Source organism: Corvus hawaiiensis, chromosome 2 (assembly GCF_020740725.1).
Source record: "Corvus hawaiiensis isolate bCorHaw1 chromosome 2, bCorHaw1.pri.cur, whole genome shotgun sequence".
NCBI classification, from domain to species: Eukaryota; Metazoa; Chordata; class Aves; order Passeriformes; family Corvidae; genus Corvus; species Corvus hawaiiensis.
In genome coordinates this window covers 117,322,527-117,343,897 of record NC_063214.1, presented here as the reverse complement: position 1 = coordinate 117,343,897, position 21,371 = coordinate 117,322,527, and the positions used below count along the sequence as shown (strand labels likewise).

At 41.7% G+C, this 21,371-nt stretch overlaps 1 long non-coding RNA gene across 2 annotated transcripts in view; it reads left to right on the top strand.

The window, feature by feature from the left end:
- LOC125318954 overlaps positions 1 to 11,701 on the top strand; it is a 77,516-nt gene extending 65,815 nt beyond the window's left edge. For both annotated transcript variants that reach the window (XR_007200547.1, XR_007200546.1), the window contains exon 4: positions 1,466 to 11,701. This is a non-coding gene — a long non-coding RNA (uncharacterized LOC125318954). The remainder of the gene's footprint in view (positions 1 to 1,465) is intronic.
- Positions 11,702 to 21,371: the final 9,670 nt, after the last annotated feature.

Here is a 21,371-nt window from a genome sequence, read left to right as displayed (position 1 = left end):
TATACATAGCTAACAGCTGCAAGGTGATACTTAGTAGTGTCTATGCCCTGTACAGAGCTTCCCTCACTGCATTCTATTTTCCCATGCACCAAAGACTTCCAGATGAATTGGAAATATTGGAATGATTTGTTGGATCCTTCAAGTTTTGCTTTCAGAACTGTTTTATCTTGCAGTAAAACATAGCTGGGGCTTTGAGTTGATTCACACACAGTACATACAGCCAAGTCCATTTTAAAAGGTACACTAGCTTTCGGGCTTTTTTCCCTCACTCTACACACAGGCTGTAATACCACGACAGCTTATTTATCTTTATCTCTTTGTTCATGGCTGGTTTGAGTTGCAAATAGTAAAATACTGCGGACAGCTCACGGGCTGGAGCTCAGCTTGCAGTCTTCAGTTCTGTACATAAATTTGTGTTCAGAAGCAGAAATAGTAGAGCTGGGGCTGACAGTGGGTGGCAGGCTGCCGTGATAAAGATGTGTGTGAACACACCTTCGTGCTGAGCATGGTGTGTCAAGGCAGAATCCCAGACTGGCGTCCCTCAAATACAATGTGAACTTTGCCTGCTTTATCCCTGCCCACGTGCACCTCAGGCACACATCTGAGTGTGACTGTGCAGTGCATGGGTACTGTACAAATGAGTCAGTTCCTGTTCCTTTGGCTGAAGCTTCGTTAGGAGTTCTCAAAAAAGTATTTCAGAATGTGGATGTGGTTAGCACACTCATTTTCCAGGCATCTTAAAGGAAACCCACATCAACTGTGAAAGTGACCTTTGAACTCCTCTGTCCTGCCACTGTCAGAACTTGGGCAGTGCTGGATGAGAAGGCTGGTTTGCTTCAATCTACATCTTCCCTCACAATTTGCACTCTTGCCATTTAGGTTAAGTGCCTGGTTATTCTTCAGGAGAATTTCCAATAGCATGTCTGTGTATGACTGATCACTGGTGGTATGTCAGCTGCACACGTAGTTAGAAGCAGCTTCTGACAAACTTTGGGTCATATTTAGTTCCTCACCACATTTTAGTATTGAAAGCAGTTAAACCCATTAGAACCTGTAGTGTTATTTCCTAGTTCTTAAGGCAGAATGTGGTAAAAACCACTTGTACTGCATCTCCTGGGGGTTAATATATAGCTTCAGCTAAGTTCTCTTGAAGGCATCAATTATTAAGAGCCTCTTTTTTGAGATGTCAGAGGGATTACTTTCACTGAAAATGTCTGTCTTGTACTATGAATCTCTGTGTATTTAGAATGACATACTTTTAAAACAACTTTATCAGAGTCTTCCTGCCTTATACCATGGACTTTTTTTTTGGTACATGTAATTCTTGTGATTATATGCATCAGGATCTAGGCTCTGAATGGCATTATCTCCAAAATTACTGTTTTAATGTATTTCCTTTACTTTCCTGATACATGCAGCTCTGCCATCTAATTGTCATCTTGTGCTGATGTTTGTGTTCTTGCAGTGCATTGGATTTCCCAGCTATCCAGTGATGCTGTGTGAGGCATTCTGTCAACAAAAGGGAGATGTTTCCCCTGGGAGCCTTTAGAAGGCTGCTGCAGTGGGATGGAGAAGCAAGTCTCCAAATGGGAACATACACTTCATTTAGAAGAAAGTGCTGCTACCAAATGATGGGAAAATGCTTTGAACCTGTGTTGGAACATAGAATTCTCAGGTCTCTTACCTGTAAATCTGTGCATTATTTACAGAGCTTACTGTGCTGTATAGGTGGAAAACAATTAGAGTGGAAAAGCTGTGTTATCCGTAACTCTAAAGCTTGTACATGAGTGACTCTGCTTTATTAGTAAGTAGTTTATTATTGAGCCTTCCTTACAACATTTGACAGGGAAAAGGAATTGTTTCTGGCATTACTTCACGTGTTCACAGCAGTAGTTATGAATCTCTTATGGGCAGAGAGATAAAAAGAAGTAAGAGTTATTCTGAAGTTGATCATGCTATTAGCAGATACACAATGGAGAGCCAAGAGTGCCTGTCATCCTTGCTGCCTATCAGAAGTGTTCATGCACATGTTTTTGTTTGGGCTTCCCCACTCATCTTAAGAAAAGAGTGAGGATGAATGAGATTGGCTTTTTGATAGTAGTTCCTGTGTTAGTGCTGTGTTTCACAAGCTATCAGGCTCAAGTAGACTTTAACAAATGATTTATCAGTATAAGTCTACCTGGTGTTTTTGAACTATGTTTTGATAATACTTAGACTTTTTAACAGCTGTTACGCTAAAAAGGCAGTATTTCCTTCATCTGATATTAAGAATAAAAGTATGCAGTGTGAAATCTGAATTTAATATGGACACATTTAAGTTCTCTTAAATTTAAGTTTTCTCAATGTCATCTTACCTGTAATAGGAATCTAGTTCTAAAGGCTCTGTTTCAAAGATTAAATTTAATTGCAGCAATGGATCTGACACATTCCTGACTGTCGTACAGTATTTTGCAGTGAGTTACTTCCCTTGTCCAGGTAACCTTGCATTTAGATAAACTACTGTGCATGAATATAGAACTCTGACACTTGTCTTCTGTGCTTATTGCAGAGATTGCTACTGATATTTTTCTTTTTAGACCAACAGAACAAGTACTGACACACGTCAGTGTGTCTTGCAGCTGTAGAGAGATGGAGACCACCTCACTTGTGAAACAAATCTCTGTTCTGAACTGCAATCTTCATTCACAATACTGATGCAGACACATTAAATGGTTGATCTGTGTCCTCTGCTTGCTGATTCATACTTAAGCTGGCTTTGAGTTTTGCCCTTTTGAAATGCTTGTAGTGTTCTGATGTACCATAAGTTTTTGGGTTGCTTGATCATCCTCACTGTCCTGTCTGGGTGTTTGGTGTTTAATCCTACCTTTAGAGTATACTCTGCTGTCATTTCTTCATGCTGCATCTCTGATTATGAAAAAGCCCTTTTGGGCAGGAAGTTGTTGAATTGGAGTAGGCCTGATTCAAAAATGCTCTGATGTTTATTCTAGTGTACTGTGGCTAATTCAGTACTGGAATACCTTAAAATTACTTGGAATAAAAAAAGCAAACAATCCTACAGAACTCTTAAAACTTCTCAGAGGAATAACCAAGACTTTCTCCTGCTCTGCAATGGTGTTTCTAAGAGTAGGAATAGATAATACTTGCATTTAGAATAGATGTCCTATTAAGTAGCAAAATTTAACAACAGCTGAGTGGGCATTGCAGTAAATCAAACTGGATGGAATAGGGCAGGTATAGCCTGGGTTTCTATAATACAGCCTGTAATCACAGTCTGCTTTGAGTTGGTGTTTTAAGTATGTGTTGGGAACCAGGAATAATGGCTTTTCAGTGGAGCTCTTCACTTGGAACCTGTAGTCACACGCTCCTGAAGCAGCACTTACTCAGGCCACATCAGGAATGTCATGAGAAGCTCCAGTTAAATCTGCTGTTGTAACACAGTGTTCATAACTCTCCAAGAGATCTTCTCAAATTGCAGAATGAGTTTAATCACTGTCCACCACGACACACTGTAGTAGTGGGGTGTTAATCTCACAGCTTTGGTAGCAGATCCTGTTTAATACACAGCTCAAAACTGAGATCCCCTTATAATTGCTGTGGTCTGCTGTTTTGTGATAGCCTGAACCTATTAGCAATCCATATGAGATTAAATATTACTGATATTCCATACTATCCAGGATTTCCCTTCAAGAGGCTTTGCTCAAACTCACTGGTATGCTTGTCCTTATTATTTTTCTTAGCATTGTGAATTCCTGTCACTATAGTCACTGCCTGCCCTGAATAAATTTGCCTTCTTCATTTTAAGGTCACCTTAAATGAAGGACAATATTTCTTCCTGTTTGTCCTGGATATACTTTTGAATTTTTGAGTATTCCTGAGATTCTTGAGGTATCCCATTTAATTGGATACTTGAGTGAGTTACTTTTCTGTTCTTTCCAGTCACATCTTACACAATGGTCCTGGGCTAATTTTTGCCTTTTTTCATGGAGATGGTCTAAAAACAGTTCATGTTATGGAAAAACTGAAAGATAGTCTTGGCAAGATTCTGAGTGGGTAAAACAGCCTGGAGATCATATCTATCATGAGAGAAGATGCTTCTCCAGCTGGTGCCTCCTCTATTCTGTTTCGTGGGAGTTATACACTCGCACAAAATATTTCTATAAGTTCAGTCTTCTCTTTCAGGTTCTGTATTTCCCCTTTTGAAAAGAGGGATAAAGTCAAAGTTAAATTTTCATATTGTAATGTGTTCACATGCATTTTTTTCACCTACTAAGGTCATGGGTTTGTGGTTTTTCTTCCAAATCCCATTTAAGACTTACCCCAGACTTTTGTGCCTTTTTAGCATAGTTATTGTGACATTTTCTAGAAGTTTATTGATTAGCACTTGCTGTGTACAAACTGCTTTTGTGCTGATGGATGCAGCCCCGTGTTTTGGTTCCCTCTTAATTATCTGTATGATAATTAAGAGGTCAAGCATGAGAGGGCAGCCTGGCTTTGACTTACACGTGTCACTCAAATGTTAATGGCCTTATTACACAGCTCAGCTAGTGGCCCATGCAGTACAGTCCTAGATCCAAACAGGTCTTTCTGCTGAAATGCTTAAAGAAGGTAAAGCAGTACTGACAGCCATCTATCTCCCCTGCCAAGGCACTTGTTTGTCCCTGTTTACCTGATCACTCCAGTGAAGTGCATGTATGCCTGTATATTTATGTGGAAGGAGCAGGGGATCCTCACTCAAATGGTTGTCTCAGTAAAACAGTCTTCTTGTTTCCCTAAGGTCCTTCAGTTCTGTGTACTTTAAAACTCCTCTGCTGGTTAACTTGTAAAGCTGGAATTGTGTGACTTCTTCCACAGTGTTCCTGGGAAGACCAGTTTGGAATAAGAATCTTACTAACTTTAAAAGCATTGGTGCCACTGTCCCTTACACATCACTATTCCTGCTTTCTCCTAAGTTAAATATAGAATATTGCCTATCTAGAGCTGCATGAATTGGTGTTTGTAACCTGTGTGTGACTGGCTGGTGTCTATTACTTCATGCAGATTTAACACCAGTAAATATTACCCTGGGTTCTGTAGAATAGATGCCTATTTTAGGAAACTTCTTAGCACATTTTACCTGTTGCTCTTCTGCTAAACGTATCTCTCTTCACCATTTATGGTCTAAAGGAAGCAAAGTCATGTGAGCTGTGGGATAAACACACACAGTTAGGTCTCTGTGGCACAGTAGCATGCTGTTGTCATGTGATAATCTTCAGGCAAGATAAAATGTGCCCTTGGCTTTCAGATGTCTCTTGCAAAGATTTCTTAACACTTGAAGAATTGCGAACCTTATTTTTGGTCATTGAAAGTTGCTGCATCTTCTAATTTGCAGAACACTTGCCTAGAACACCAGTTCTGGTTTAATTTTAGATTTTCTGAAGACCTTGACTGCATCTGCATTGTAATCTGGGCATTATGTTCAGATTTGCAGGCTTCTGAGGGCTTTAATGCTCCCTGACGATTTTTTTGAAGTCCACCTTAAGACTGTGTTGTGCTTTTGTTGAAGTTGTAGATTCTGCATTGTCTTTCACACACTTGTAACTTGCACCCTTGGGTTTCCAGGGTAAAGATTACTGCTGTATAACAGGTGTGACACCCTGCGTGGACTTGTTCTGTTTGTTGGGATGGTTCTAGGATTTACCAGGGGGAGGAAGGTGGCTGACATCTAAACTGCATGTACTGGAGGGATAAAGTGAGTACCTCTCATTCATAAGACACAACAACGCCCAAACCATGCCTGTAGCCCAGATTCCCAATCCTTCAGGTTTACAACTAATTGGTTTAAAACACCTATCTAGGTAGCTATTTTATTTTCTTTCCCCAGCTTACCTGGACCTGCTTGGGGGCCAGAGTTACTTTCCCTATAGCACTGTAAGGGATGTTATATTATTAGAACTTATATTTTAAGTTCTCAGCATAGATGTTTTAAGCTTCATATTGCACTTGGCTGGAAGAGGGGGGGAGGATGTGTTTACTTCCCCCAGTTGAGTTCACTTCACAGGAAGGCAGGTAGGAGATGGTGGGCAACAGGACAGTAAATGAATTTATATTTGCCACCCTCTTGTTGCATATTTGTGTGATACAGGACCAGGTAGCTTTGTAACATCAGCTCTGTAATTGGCTAATTAAGTACCTTATTTTGTGAAGTTCAAGTTACACAGATGCTATTCTCCTGTGAAGTATGTACTAACTGCACTTAGGAGAGTAATTATCTTTAAAGTAGGTCCTTGAGAAAGATACAGAAGGATCACACTGTTAATGCTGCCAGTTAGTCTTAGAAATTGTTGGCACTTGGCTTGTTACCCAACTTCTGGATCAAACTGGTCTCATCCCTGGTATGCTTTCACTTGTTTACTAGGTGCTTGCCATTTTATGCTTTTTCTTTCCCTGATATTTTCTTCTTTTTTTTTATTTTTATCTTTTCTTTATTTTCTTTCTGTCATATTTTCTGCATGTAAGTATCCAGCATTAATAAATAACAGTGTTACTAAAGATGAGGGCCCCTGTTTTCCACACAGACTGGGTACTATAGAGGCTGTAACTGCATGGTAGCTTGAATTGAATTGCATGGTAAGGACATAGCAGGGCTTTCAGAGCTCAGCCATCAAAGATTATGTGCTGTAGGGGTATTGAGAGAGGCTTGTTTGAGTAAGTTCACCCAGCATCAGAATTTATTAGTATTTAGTCTTCAGCTGAATCATATCTGCACTAAAATGCAATATTTTGTGATTACCTATTTAGTTTCTGCTCATGTTTCAGCTGCATTGATAGTCAAATTGTTGATATTTGGCATGCTGGGGGTGTGCTGTTGCAAGGTGCATGCATGCTGTTTAGAAAAAGAATTAAGCTAGCTAAGAAACTGATAAAATAATTCTTTGACAGCTGTTGAATCCTTAGCATCTCTACTACAGCAATATTGATGTGCTGTGAGCACCAGCTATTTGCTTCTTGAATGGCTGGGTGGGTCTGTTTTGCACATGTTCTATACCCTGATGTGCCTGAAAGTGCTGGTGTACAGTGAGTCTGGCAAAGCCATTGCAGAGGCACAGGGGCTGTGACTGCTGAGGGGAACCCAGAACACACAGGTTGTGGGGGGAAAGTGTTTTTTTCACTTTTTTTTTTTCCATCTCTTCTGTGCTTTGGCAGTCTCCTGCACTCTAACCCTTCCTCATGCTTAGAAACATTTGGTTTGTGTCCACACAAGCAGGTCTGGTTGTGGGTGTTTCTCTAATACATTTTGTGTGCACAGTGCTACCTTCCCTATGTCTTGTAAAAAACTGAGCTGGAATCCTCTGGCAAGGTGTTTGTTTAACACTGTGTGCCTAAACAGAAACGTCACTGGCACTGTTTGCTGCCTTTATATAAAATTCTACCTTACTGCTCATAAAATTGTGATTTGATGAATAAGTTAATTCAGTTTCTCACATTCTGTTACCATCCAGTGGATGGTTACAATACACTGGGGTATGAGCATGTACTAACAATAGCTGACAACTGAATGTTACTCACTTGCAAAACAGTGTGGTCCTAATGCAGGCATTAGAGAAACTTAGTTCATTACTTCCTAGCATACAGAAGCCTCTAACTTAGGGACCTTAACTCATGCTTATACCCTTCCATGGAAGTTTTGTGCCACTCTTCAAAGCTGCAGGCTTCATTATTCCATCAATTTCATTTTGAACAGTTTGCTTAACTCCTTATGAAACCTATTTTATTATGGCTGTAAAACGTATGTTGAATTAGTCTACAGTTTGGCTTGGTCATTTTTTTGTGTGCTCAAATTAGTATTTACAGCATCCTTTATGGATTTCTGCAGCTAAGCCAGTTTCTTATCTGTTTGTATCAAATCCTTCAAAGACCATGTCTGTGAGGTCAATGCAAAAATAAGTCCTGGTTAAAGGTAACTGTGTTTGCATTTATCAGCAATCAAATTTTAAAAACAAGTTAGTTAGTTGGCCTTTGAGAATGTGAGTGGTTTTGCCTTTAGGAAGTTGTTTTAGAAGGCTGTGCCAACTCTATACCTCCCTAGGCTTGCTTGTACTAGTGCTCTCTGGAAAAGCAATTTAAGAAATGTCTTGGGCAGGATTTTCATAAATCTATTCAGCCCAATCAGAAGCTTCACTTAATAGAGCAATGTATAAATAGTGCGGAGAGTCAAGTGACCATCAGCTGGTCTGAATGGGTTTGACCACTACAGTCACAGGGTCTGAGGTATGCAGGAGCTGGGATCACTGAAAACATGCTTTGCTGCAGAGATATCCTGGTGCTGGCATAGTTACATAACTGCAGAGGAATTCATGTGTGTGAGAATGAGTTTTAATTGGACACCTGTATTTAATGTTGGTTTCACCTTCTGTGTCATTACTGTGGAGTTTTAAAAAAGAAAAGTCACTGCCTTGATTAACTTGCCCATTTTGTTAAGTGGTGTGTATTGCAATGCAGAGCTGAACTCCACGATTATGCTTTTCCTTTATAAACTCGGTGCCTACTTGCTTGAAACAATGCACTGATCTGTTTTACTGAATTCAGAACTTAAGACAGAATGGCTCTTTGCCTAAGTTCATATTAGGTAATTAGAAGTTCTTGGCATGCTTGGTAAATGCTGAAATTCCATTGTGTTGTCCATTAAGAATGGGGAACTATTTCTTCAGCTGGAGTGCCAGTGCACTAAATTATGTGTTCTGGCTATCCCTAGTGATGGCTTTATTAAATCTCAGTGAAACTGTCAGCTCTGGACTTGCAGGGATGCTGGCTTGCTTTTGTTTGGGAATTTACTGAAGCCAACATCCAGGTAATGATTTTTTAAATTTTTTTAAATTTTTATTAAAAGCATCCAGCTTCTCCACTTGTAAATATCACAGTATGGATTCTAGTAAACTAGTAAACAAACTAGTAAAATGTCACCTATTTCTTTATGGTCAGTTCACTTGACACCTGTGGCTGTGATGTCCAGGACAAGAACATCTTACCAAATTCAGTAACTTCACGGAAAGAACTACTGTCCAAACACAAGTAATTGGTATTTGCCTTCTTCCTTTCCCCACACAGCAAAATATTTGTACTGAATAGCTTTTCCCCCCCTTTACTACAGATTTGAATGCTTGTCAGTGCCATCCCTGTCCTTAGAATGTACTAGCCCATGATGTGACTCTCACAGCAGAGCTGTTTGATAAGAACCTGTTTGTTGCCTTTCCTGTCAATTCTGTAGCTTTGGCTTTAAAAGTTAGTTTAATCCAAACCAGAAAAAGAATGGTGGCCTGTGTATCAGTTATGTTTCTTGTCCTGATTGATGTACTTGAAGATCATTCAATCGTATTAAACATACCTTGATTCAGCAAGTACAGGTGTGAGTCTGTTAGGAGGTGATTCACAAGTTTTTAGTCACCTGCCTTTTTATTTAATGCACAACACACATCCAGTAGGTTTTTTCTAATTTGAGCATGATATGGTGATGGGCTCAGTTGCATCTTGCCTTTTTTTGGCAATAAAACAGTATATTAGAACAGTTCACCAGTGTCAAAAGCTCTGTCTGTTGGTTTTATAGAAGACAGATGGTGGCTTTTTTCAGTAACTTGGTATTTCTTGCTTTCATGAGGCAGTGAGACTCCTGTCTGCACAAATATCAAACCCAGGTACTGCTCAGGATTATGGTACAGCATGAGGCTTCAGGTTACATATGTGCGAAGAGCTCCTGCATCTCTGAGGTGTTCACAAACCTCCTCCCTTTCCTGTCCTGCAGGAGCTCTGAATTTGAAGTGACCCAGCCCTTTGTCATCTGAGGAGCTGGACCTTTTCCTGCTGCCCTGGTTAGGGCTGGGGTAAAGCTGGGTGCAGTGCACACCCTTAGAGGTCTGGGGGAACTTCACAAGTCTGGGAGTTCTTATAAAACACTGCTCAAGAGCTGCCCCTCAGCATCACCTGCCTTAAGACAGAGGGTGATACCTGGGTGCAAGGCTCTGCTCATCCACTCACCTCACTTTTCCTCTTACAGTTGCAAGAGCTCTGGCTAAAACTTGCAAATGATGGAATAGTTGATAATGTAACAAATCAAAAGTTCTTTCATTAAAATAAAAATTTCTAATTTAAAAATCACATTTGTATCATCAAAGGTCTAGTAAAGCTGCTGTCTGAGCCTTGGCCTCTCCTTGAAGACACAGTGACCGTGCTTTCTCTGGCTTGTTCCAGAATCTGCTTGATTGAGGATTGGAGGGGGAGATATTTTCTCTGAGTGGCCCCAAGCCCAAAGTGCCTGTGGTGGAAAAGCTCTGTCTCCCTTTGTGGGATGATCCTTGCCCTCCTGAATACTGCTAGGTCGTAGCTGAGAGGGAAGCTGGGAGTGTTGTGCTCTGAGGTTGGGAATGGCTTTAGCTCTAAGCTGCAGAATGGTGGCAATACTGCAGTGGGTTATGCTGGCTTGGCTTGAGGAAGATTGAAGCCAGGGAAGGGTGAAATTAGTGCCTGCAGAAGGAGGGAGAAGTGGACAGGTTGCAGTGAATGAATTGTGCAAATCACTGAGGTGAGTGCTCCAGCAGAGAAGTGCCCATGTTCAATGCCCAGCTTCTGTGCCCATTACTCTTGTGCCTCTGGTACCTATTCCTGGGAAACCTCTCTGTTGTGCAAACTCCAGAGGGTGGCATAGGTACTGTATAGGGGCTAAATAATGTTTGTTCATCATTAATAAATGCTATTTGTGTAACTCTGTTGTGGAAAAAAGTTCAGCAGGGCATGCATGATTGTATTACAATGGGGGCATAGTGACTACCACTCTTTTCCAGAAGTATCTGACAGCAAGCTGTTCTCTTACTCCCTTTCCAATAGACCACTCTTGAATAGCTGCTAATATTGCTATAGTCTAATCAAACATTAGTGGTAAAAGTGCTCCCAAAAAAATAAATTATTAAAAATACATAAAAATTCTTACACTTGATTATGGATCTGTGTTTAAAAAGAAGAAAAAAGAAAACCACTTGGCAGGCTGATGACAGTGTTAAAATACTCTGTCACTGAAGTTGAAAGTCTTCCCAGTTCCCAGATAAATGTTTTATTTAAACAAATGCTTGAAATATTTAATGAGCTGTTCTAACTTGATGGGCATTTTTTGTTTCTTTTTATCAATAATGATATTTCTTGCAATGAAAATCTTAATGTGTACAAAACTTCAAGGAGTTACCTGGAGTACATTTCAGGCACCACTGGAAGGGCAAGCTAGGCATGTATCCACTGGGATTTTTCTGAGATGTGCTGCACTGTGCTGGGACAGTTCCTGAGCTGGCAGAGAGGAGCCAGGATTTCTTCATTTAATAACAGAGGTAGAAGAATTTCAAACCACCATGAATGGGAGCTTTTTTTATGCAAAGACTTGATGTGCTGGACTGATTTCTAATAGAAACTAACTCTAACCATCTTCCCTCCTCTGCTAAATTACACAGTTGTACTTTTTTCCTTACTGCAATGTGGGATATGTTTTCCCATTGGAATGTATTGGGTTGACCGTGAGTTGATGGACAGTCTTTAAGACCAATTACGCTTCTCACAATTTACATATTTAAACTGCACAGAAAGGCGGGACTGCCCCTTTTTGTCGGAGGTGGCCTGCTGGAAGGTGGGGGGGCTCCGAGCCTCCCGGCCCCGCCAGGCTGGGCCGGGGCCACTGCCCCTTTCCCCCTTTCCCATCGCTGCGGCACGGACCCTGGGTCACTGAGGGGGACTGTCCCAGAGCCGCAGGCAGCTAAACCCAGCCATGGACTGCTCACAGCTAAACCCATCCAGCGCGGCTTCTGGGGACAGGCGGGTCCCTCTCCTCTCCATGCGGAGCCGGCGGAGCCAGCGGGAGCCGGCAGAGCCTCCTGTCTGCAGCCAGCACACTCCGTGCTGAACTGAAGAGGACACCACGCAGCCAGCAGCACAAAGGGAGCGAGGCTTTCCCCACCGTAAAGCCCGAACAAGAACACCCTTCAACATGGCGGCTTCAGAGTCAGAGAGAAAGAGAAGTGAGTCACGTGGGACGGAGCTGAGCATGGTGACGGGAGAAAAGAGGGCGGTGCCGCGATTCTGGCGCGCAGCTTAAAAGAAACCTTCTTGCATGCCGTGGTAAGAAACTGTAATACCACAAACTGTTTGTCTCTTTAATCCATTTGAAGAACGTGGGGGGATGGAGTATCTTCGTGTGCCTGTGAAGATTGTGAAGAATGCCTATGCCAGGCTATATAGAAGTAGCAAGAGGCTGTTAGAGACTTGTGGAGAAGAAAAGCCTTTGTGTGCAGGCCAAAATAACTTATCCTTAAAAAGATGAATAACGCAATGTGATGGCCCATGTTTTGCAGAGTGGAGGAACTGTGAGATTTTTCATGGGAGAGATGTTCTACACATAGCAGACTGTTTGTTTCCGGGCGGGTCTGCTGTTAGTGGCAGTTTGGGAACCACGTGCAACTGAAGGAAAACCCTTTTTTCCTTAAGCATAAGAGAGACTTTTCAAGAACTGCAACACTGACTAACATCCCATGTTCTGTTATCCCTTGTGTGAGCTGGGTAAAAGGAGAGAAGTGCTGGAAGGGGGGGGGGGGGGGAATTTGCTTTAATTTTGTTTTGTTATTTTCTCTTTACTTTTAATTCTATTAGTAATAAAACTCTTTCATTGTACTGCAACTGTTTAAGGTTTGTGCCTGCTTCGCTTTTTCTCCTAATTCTTATCTCACAGAAGGAAAATAAGTAAGTAATGAATATTTTGAACCAAAACCACTACATTTAATTGGTGTTTCCGCCCGGTTTCGAACTCAACCCGCCACACCCATAAATTTACTTTTATTTACTGAATGCTCTTTCTGACTAAGAACAGCCTGGTTTTGCATAATTCATGGATTTTTTAATGTCATTTTGTACAATATTGTTGGAGGATTAAGAAGAAACTTAATGTGACTTCAGTTCTGCTATTATTCTACTTCACATTTGTGAGCAGTTCTTACTATTTGCATTTTGGGGCAGGTCTTAAGTAATACATAGGGATGAAACAGGTTATTTCATAATAAAGATGTAGGAACAGAGTACTTTTTAACTATAAAAGCCGATGACTGCGTACTGGAGGTGACTGTTTGGGCCACACACTTTTCCTTTTCTGTTTGCTGTCCACAAGAAATATGTGTGATACCAGCAGTGGAAAGTTCATTTACGAAGGCTAATCTACAGAACTCTTTCATGTACTGATGTTAATTTTTTTTTTTCCTGATTGTTTCTGCAGGTCGTGTTGGATTAATGCTGTGGATCAATCAACCCAGAACCTGTAGTTGCCCATCAGTCGCTCAGTAGTCAGTGTAGATTCTGTCTTTACAATCAGCAGCTACATCTGGCTACTGGGTCTCTGATGACATCTCCTACCTTCTATCTAGACTTTTTGTTGGATTTGTGTCTTCTCTTCTGGGTGCAGAACAAGTTCACAGTGCAAACAAGTTAATGCCTGAGGTGTGGCCCTAAACAAAGGATTGGATATCTGTTGGATCTGCTTCACAGTGGGAATCAGATTAAATACCTGGATGTTTTGAACTGGAAAGCAACAGCCTTTTCTGTAGCCTGGTCCTGGGGTTTACAGTAGTCAAAGCTGATGGGAATATATGCAAATTTGAGCTGAGAAAATAGTTGGATTTCACTTTTTTCAGTGAAAGATCTTTAACCTCTCCTGCCAGAGAGAAGGTATTGAAACACCTTTGCTGATTGCATACCTACAGTGTGCTAAGGGAGGAAATGTACTGTGAACTGGGATGTGCATAGCTGGTTTTTATCAGTTCTATGTGAAGACTGTCCAGGTTTGGGGCATGAACCTGGCATACAATGTAGATTTCTGTGTTTGTTAAGCAACAGCTACATTGTCTGCTGGGTTTCCAGCTGCCTGGAAATACAAAGTGGAGGGTTATCTACACTTTTTTTTTTTTTTTTTGGGTCAAGTTACCTCCCTTATGTCTCTGAGGAAGACAATGCAATTGATGTCCAGTTGCTGCCTCCCCCCCCCCCCCCGCCCCCCCCCTTCTCACACAAGGGATCCAGCTGGTGTCAACTAGAGCTTGGAGACAGGGTAGATCTGAAATTAGTTGATATAACTTCAAGGGATTGAAGTGTGGAGACACCTGAGCATGAGTAAATGTCAGGCAGAAGCTAATGCCTGCTGCCTGAATAACCATTAGTTTCCCTTGGTAATGGTGCTTCACTTTTTTTTTAAATCCTCTGATGGAAAGCTATATATGTGTGTGCTGTACAGTTCTGGAATTCTTTTTGGAGAAGGGAATAGTGGGGAGCTATTTATAGGCCTGACTTTTTTTTTTTTTTTTTTTTAGACGTGTGCTCTGTATAGCATGACTTATATACAGAAAGTCCCTAGAAATAATTGGGGAGGAATAAGATAATGTCTTGAGTGCTGATTCCAGCTGGATCTCTTGTCATTTAGTGGCACCAAACCTAATGTGCTTCACTTGTGCACCACATCCAGCCCTGCAGTGAGAAAAAGGGCAGTTTCAGTTTGAGAACATTGGGCCTGGAATAGCAGGGCACTGTTGTCCTTCCAGACCTGGTCTGCAGTCAGAGCAGTAAAAGGGGAAGCATGTGCATCACATGTCTGTGCTGTTAACCCTTCTCTGGTGAGCTCTGTGCTGATTCCCCATGGAAATCAGGAGAGTTGTGATGGCTTCTCAGCATGAAGCAATGTATGGTTTGGTTAAGCTTGTCTGGACTATGCATAGGTGATTTTAGATCAGCAGGCATCCAGAACCCTTGCTCTGGAAGGGCAGTACTCAGGAGGCTGAAGGGCTCCTGAGTGCTCCTGCCAAAAACTGTGTATTTTGTTAAAACAAATAAAACTTCTCATGCAAAAAACTGTGTGTCTTTTCTTGTTTACTGCATCAAACTTAGGTTTTCACTGGGTTTTTAGGACCTGTAAAGGGACTATAAAGCTGTTCATTATGATGTCTAGTGTAGACAGCCCCTCAATACTTATGTCAGCCTGGCTGTTCTCAAAAAAATACACATTCGCTTATGCATTTGTACCTTAAGTAAAAATGTACAGACAGTTGCCAACAGTTAATAGCTGGCACAATTAATCACTCCTTATTGAAATAACTGCAAGTAGCTTTGAAAACTGCTTGTTAAGGCTGAACAAGTATTTTATCTGTTGCTTTATGTTGTTTTCCTCAGTGCCAGTCTGTTGGTATCTGTATCTCTGATATTGCAGAATTGGTAGGGACTTTGATTTATCTGAGTCTTTTCCTTAAATTAACTGGCACTTTCTCTGTGCTGTTACTGATACTTCATTCCATATAGCCTCCTGAGTCCTGACCAGCATATGCACAGTATTCCTAAAAGTGATAATAAGCTGCTCTCTGCTCTGTTTTGGTGGCTCTTTTAACTTCAGCAGTACTAAGGAATCAGCAGCTTTTATAGCATTGCTTTGTTCCTCTGTTTATGGTTGTTCAACTCGACCTTTAAGGACTTGTGTCAGAATAAGGTACATCTGCCCCAACTGTGTACATGACAAACACCATAAAGAACTGAAGAGCAGATCAACCTCATGTTCAGCATCAAGCCCCTCTCCTATTCAGTTTCATTTCCCCACTGTATTTCAGTTAAACTTACCATGTTGAAATCCCCTTTGTGGGCAGGTACTTCTGGTTCCTCTTCTGTCATGCTACTTGGTTTTGTATATGGACACCTTTAAAATTTAAAAAAAATAGGAAAAAAACCCCACACATGTTACTCTGTTACCTTACTCTTGAGGTTCTTTACTTTTCAGTGTCTAGCATAGCTAATGGAAGCATTTAAAAGGGGTTATTCTTCCTACTGTGATTTTTTTTTTTTTTTTTGTTAGTTCTTTATTCCTTCTGTATGGATTTCAGTGAGACTGGCATAAGAGCATGACTCTTCCTTCCTCTCCCCTGCTGTGAGGGTGCCTTTACTACTCCTGGTTAAACTGCTGCTAACTGCAACCAGAAGTCCTCCTTCAGCTTCAGTGAAAGAAACTGGATCCTGTGACATAACATTTTCCACCTGTTCAACCTTAGTGAGGTTCTCAGAGTTTACATTTTCTTTGTCCTTTTGCTCCCAGCAACACCCATGGCTGTCTTTTCATGACGTTTCTCTGCTGTGATGCTCAGGACTGTGAGATCTGACTAAGGTGAATGTTGTTTTTCAGACAGGAAAGTAAGACCAAGGCTCGCTCTTGCCTGGCCAGAGCTGTTCCTCTCTTCACAGCACTCTCTGTTTGCTGTGAGGGTGGTGAAGCCATGGCACAGGTTGCCCAGAGAAGTTTCAGGTGCCCCATCCCTGGAAGTGTTCAAAGCCAGGTTGGATGGGGCTTTGAGCAACCTGGGCTAGTGGACAAGGGTGGAACAGGATGATATTTAAGGCACTAAATGGTGAGAACACAACTGCTAAAAATCTTGCTTTTATCCCTTCAAAGTACAGAGCTTGGAGTTTGGCATTCAAACCTGATTTTCCCCAACTGCCCCCTCTTTCCTGCCCAAGCAAATAATGGGAACTAAGATAGTAGTGGCAGTTGAATCTGTTTGACCTGGTAGATTGAAGATCACAGCACTTTCCTAATTCTCTATTTTCAATTGCATCTCAGTTTATGTAATATCTTCCCACACTGATATTTCTTCCCATCCTCTGACTTGCTTTTAGAATTGACTTGAATATCTATTTAAATCTTAATAGCAGGAAGAACAATATTTTTACTTTCTGGCTCCAGATAACTGCTAGGAAAGCCTCGCTGCCTACTATTTCTCTATTCTGTGACAAATATTTCTGTAGACTGAACTTTGTTTTCTTGGCTATGTTTATTCTTTCTATGCAAATCAGGATTGAGAGGATACATTTAGCCCAACCTTGATGTACTTGCAGCATATCCTGCCATATCAGTACATGGCAGCAAAAAATACATTCTGTAAGTTTCTTAAGAAAGAAAAAATCCAAACAACCCTGCAGCCATTAACTTTCTGAAATAGCATTAACCAATACAAAACCTGAGGCAGGGACACCAAAACCCAAAACTATGATTTTTGTAGAACAGAATAACGAATAGATTGCTTTAATTGCCCAAAAGTGTGAACAGCCATTCCTAATGGGAGAGCTCCATCCATTGGATAGGTAGCTTGTAATTAAACTATGGAAACCTGTGATTTGGACTTCTCTTGTGTCCTGAGTAACTGAGCAGATTCTGTGTCTTGTGCACAGCTGCTTTTTGGGGGACTGTTTGGCTGTGGCTGTTTTTGCAGCTCCACTCAGCACAAAGGAATTCCTGAAGAGTTACCTATGGAAGGTCAGGGTAGAAGGAAGGTGCTGAGGGTTAGAGTAGTCTTTTGGAGACCTTCCAGCGGGCACATTTTCTTTCCCTCAACATGAGCGAGCATTTTGCAAAGGCATAAACACACCTGGGACTCCCCACCAGAAGTACCCTCTCCACAATGGGCTTCGGTGTCCAACTTGAATGATGTTGGTGTGCTTGTGCATTTTCACTGCCGAAATCCCCCTGCTCTCCTGAAGTGGTGTTTCAGGCAAGATGAACAGCGCTGAGTCCTTTATCAGATATCTCTTTCACAGAGGGTCGTAGCACAAATCCTGTAGCATGGAAGTGCTTGTATGCAGTGCTACAGCATCCGCAGAGCCTGTGGACTTGTTTGTGCTGTGATGTGTTGCTTTGTGCAATAAAGGGAAAAGCGAGACCTTGGTTTTGTGGGTGTTTGCAAAACAAAGCTCTGCTAAAGAGGTGTTTAGCTTAAGTGGTCCTTGGTGCTGGAGAGCACTGCAATTTCTGAATCTATCCTGTCTCAGGCTAGCCAGCTACTCTAAAAGCAGTTAACCAAAACTGCGGAAAGCCTTGAGAATCCAGTTTAATACTGGCATTTTTCTCTCCTGCTGTGTGGCTTTACAGCTTCTAGTTGTAGCTCACAGAAAATGCGGAATTGTTTTAGGAGACCGCTCTGAGGCAGTGGTGTGGCTCTGACTGGCTGTCTCTGTGTACAGCAGCGAGTTTTAGTTTGAAGGCTTTGAAGAGCAGTTGCTGCTCCTACACGTTAGCAAACTATCCTTTCAAGTTGGTAATTTTTCTATCTACTCCGAAAGTCTTGTTCTGTAGGTTGCTAAGTAACACCCGCATGTATTTAATTTTCCATGTGCTCTGAATGCCAGTATTCCATGCAAAACACCTTTCCAAAATTAGTGTCTGTCAAGCTCCTGAAAGGTAGTGGTGCTGAGATGCAAGTCAATCATGTTGCCTGCTGTAGGTGTTAATTCTTCCATCTAAAGACACTTGCAGAATCACTAATAGGGTGAATCTCCAGTTCCTTTTAGCTACAAGAAAACAGTATCTTCTGAAATACTTGCACACTAATTCCAGAAAGAGAAGTAAGTTGCAGAGAGCACACTTATAATATCAATTTGTTCATTATGGTGATAACATATCCTTTAAAGCTTAGTTTTCTTTAGAGTGCAGAGTTCTGAAGGGACCTGGACTGAAACATTAGGTAGGTAATTTTCCTGTGCTCCAAGGCTGGCTGACCACTGACTGGGTGGGTGCTGAGGATTTTAGAGAGGGGCAGGCATCATGAAGATGTGAGGGAAGGGTTGATGAAGAGTGTTGGAAACTTTCCCTTTCTTTTAACCCATTTTATCTCGTCGAAGGAACGATTGGATCTGCATCTTCTCTTCTCCCACCTCTAGAAATTCAATATACTGTTCCACTGGACATATGTGCTATACCAGACACTTCAAGTATTTTTCTTCCTGTTTGCCTGTGAGCATACCCTGGTTGCTTGTATAGTCTAGGCAGGTGGGCTGAGCCTGTTTTGAGAAGAGTTATCAACACCTGAACAGGGCACTGTATATGCTGAGATCAGGAGCTGCTGTTCCTTTCCTTGAGTGTGCTTTCGCTGTTTCATGGACTTCACACAGCAGAGTGTCTAGTACACTTCCATGGAGCAATGAAGTAACTCTGGATAACTGCAATTACATGCAAAACATGCACATAAAAGACATTACAATCATGGCAGCACAGCCAAAAATACCAGAACTTTGTAGCTGCCGCAACGACTAAGCCAAAAATGAATGAATGTGAAAGTAAACAAACCTGCCACTGCCTTTTGTAACCTCTGTAAGCCCAGGCAGCTGCTGCAAACAGAACTGACTGATGAGGTGTAGGATTAGGAATTGCAAAACCTCTTCCTAATGTCTCCCTCTGCTTACAGACAGATTAGCTGGCTAAAGATGTAAGAGTGAGCCCTGCCTGTTGCTGAATGGCCAATCTACAGTGCTCTGCAGAAGGTTCTTACTCCTTTCTGTCACCCAGTTCCTCCTGGCTGTGACAGCCACCCCGGGTGTGACTTGGCTGCTGATGGATGTTTTAGCTGCTCTCAGTTATTGCTACATTGGTTTCATTATCATTCCCCTGAAACTTTTATGCTGTTCTCAAAGGCTAGTGATACTCCTTTTTTTTCTTCACCTATGGTGAATAATGCTAAAAAAAGGATTTGAGGTGCTGGTTAGGAGGTATTTCAGAAGCCAAATTTTCATGGAGGATTTTCACCTTAAGTGAACTTTCTGGTAATTTAGAAAGACATGGATTTACATGGTGGAATCAGCTGCCAAGCTCCTGGGTTTCTTTGTGTTTAGCAGTGTTACAAAAAACAAAACCATTCCAGTGGCCAAACTTTCTTCAGTTCTCCCCTAACAACAAGGACAGTGTGATTTAATGTGTTCTCTTGGATTCAAACTTCTGCTGTGTGGTGGGACCACAAAAGAAAGTTGCTGTCCAGAATACATGTTGCAAGTGTGTCAGATCTTCATCTGCCCCATAACACCCCTGTTTTGCAGATGCGGAGTTGGGGCATAGCGAAATTAAAGGCCAGCCTTTCTCCCCCCTCTCCATGTGAAAATCAGGTTTGACTGGAAGTCTCTGAAATGCTGCACCTCCTGAGTAGCTTCTCAGCCCTGAGGGAAAAACCTGCAGAGAACTGAAAGTCATTGTTGTCTTTATTTAAGAGAAGTTGGAAGACAGAGGAGAGGATGAGAGTTTTGGAAGGCTTTGAATGCTGATCAGAAGAGAGAGTTCTTGTCTTTACTGACACAGCCTATATAAATATGAATATAACCCAAGGAAGTGGGAGAGCCAGATTTATTGCCTTTGGATTGTCCTGACCCCTAAGTTTTAGACTGATGGCAGCAGAGGGATGGCTTCCCTTAATAAAGTAACATTGCTCTGCTGCAAAGAAATGGAAGTTCATCCACCCAAAGAGTAGAAACACAGTGGGGATTTGGTGGTCAAAGCAGACATGATTGAAGTAGAGGGTGGCTTGAGGTAGGAAACCTGCTCCTTAAAACTGCTGGGCACGTTGATTAAGGCGCCCCTGGATGCAGCAGCCCTAGGAGCAGGATTGTTACACTGGTGTTTTGCTTCTCAAGGCCCTCCTCCTAACAGTGCATTTTGTTTTCACCCATTAAAGGACAAGATGAACTTGATCCCAGTGTTTGTAATGAGAGAGGGCACAGGACTGGAATCTTTCTTTCTGCTTTCTTGTTGTTCTCTGAACTTTGCTACTTACTCCCTGCCCCAGAACAACCAAAGTGGGAGTATGACTGTTGCCCCCTCCAAATCTGGGAGGTACAAGAGACTAAACCTGAAAATTCATCAGATGTTTAGTCAGTTAAAAAACCTAAGTGAACAACAGTATTAGTTTTGTCCAACTCTTATGCACCACAGAGTCTGGAGAAAATGGAATATAAAGTTCAGACCTCAGCAGATAATGCTGCAGGATGTTCTCAGACACAGCTGGTGTTTTGGCTGTCCATAACTGGGACTCCAGGAACTCTAACTGGAGTTTAATAGGCTCTGGTGTACAAAGGCCAGCACCTCTATAGGTACTCATTATGTGTAATACTGTCAGAACAGGAATATAAACTCTCAGAAAGGGATTTAACCACAGATAGATACTTCCTTGAGTGCTGTGTTGACATTCATTGTTTATCTGTTCAGACTAGTCATATTTGGAAACACTGTTCTATTCTGACATATGACTTTTCCCAGGAGCAGCAAGACTCACAAGGAAGATTTCACAATAAAGAAAATTCTGTTCCTCTTTGTGGGAATGTTATAGTAAAGCCATGACAACTCATTTGGCACAAGATTGTTTTGTTTTCAGCAAGGATTCCCCACCCCCCCACCCCTACACATTTTTGATGTGCTTCCATGTGTTGGGGTTTTGTTTTGGTTTTTTAATGTCTTTTTTTTTTTCAGGAGGGTGGGGGTGGATCATTTTACATTTAGCCTCCCAGCCATCCACTTAGAAACCAAACCCTGCAATAGG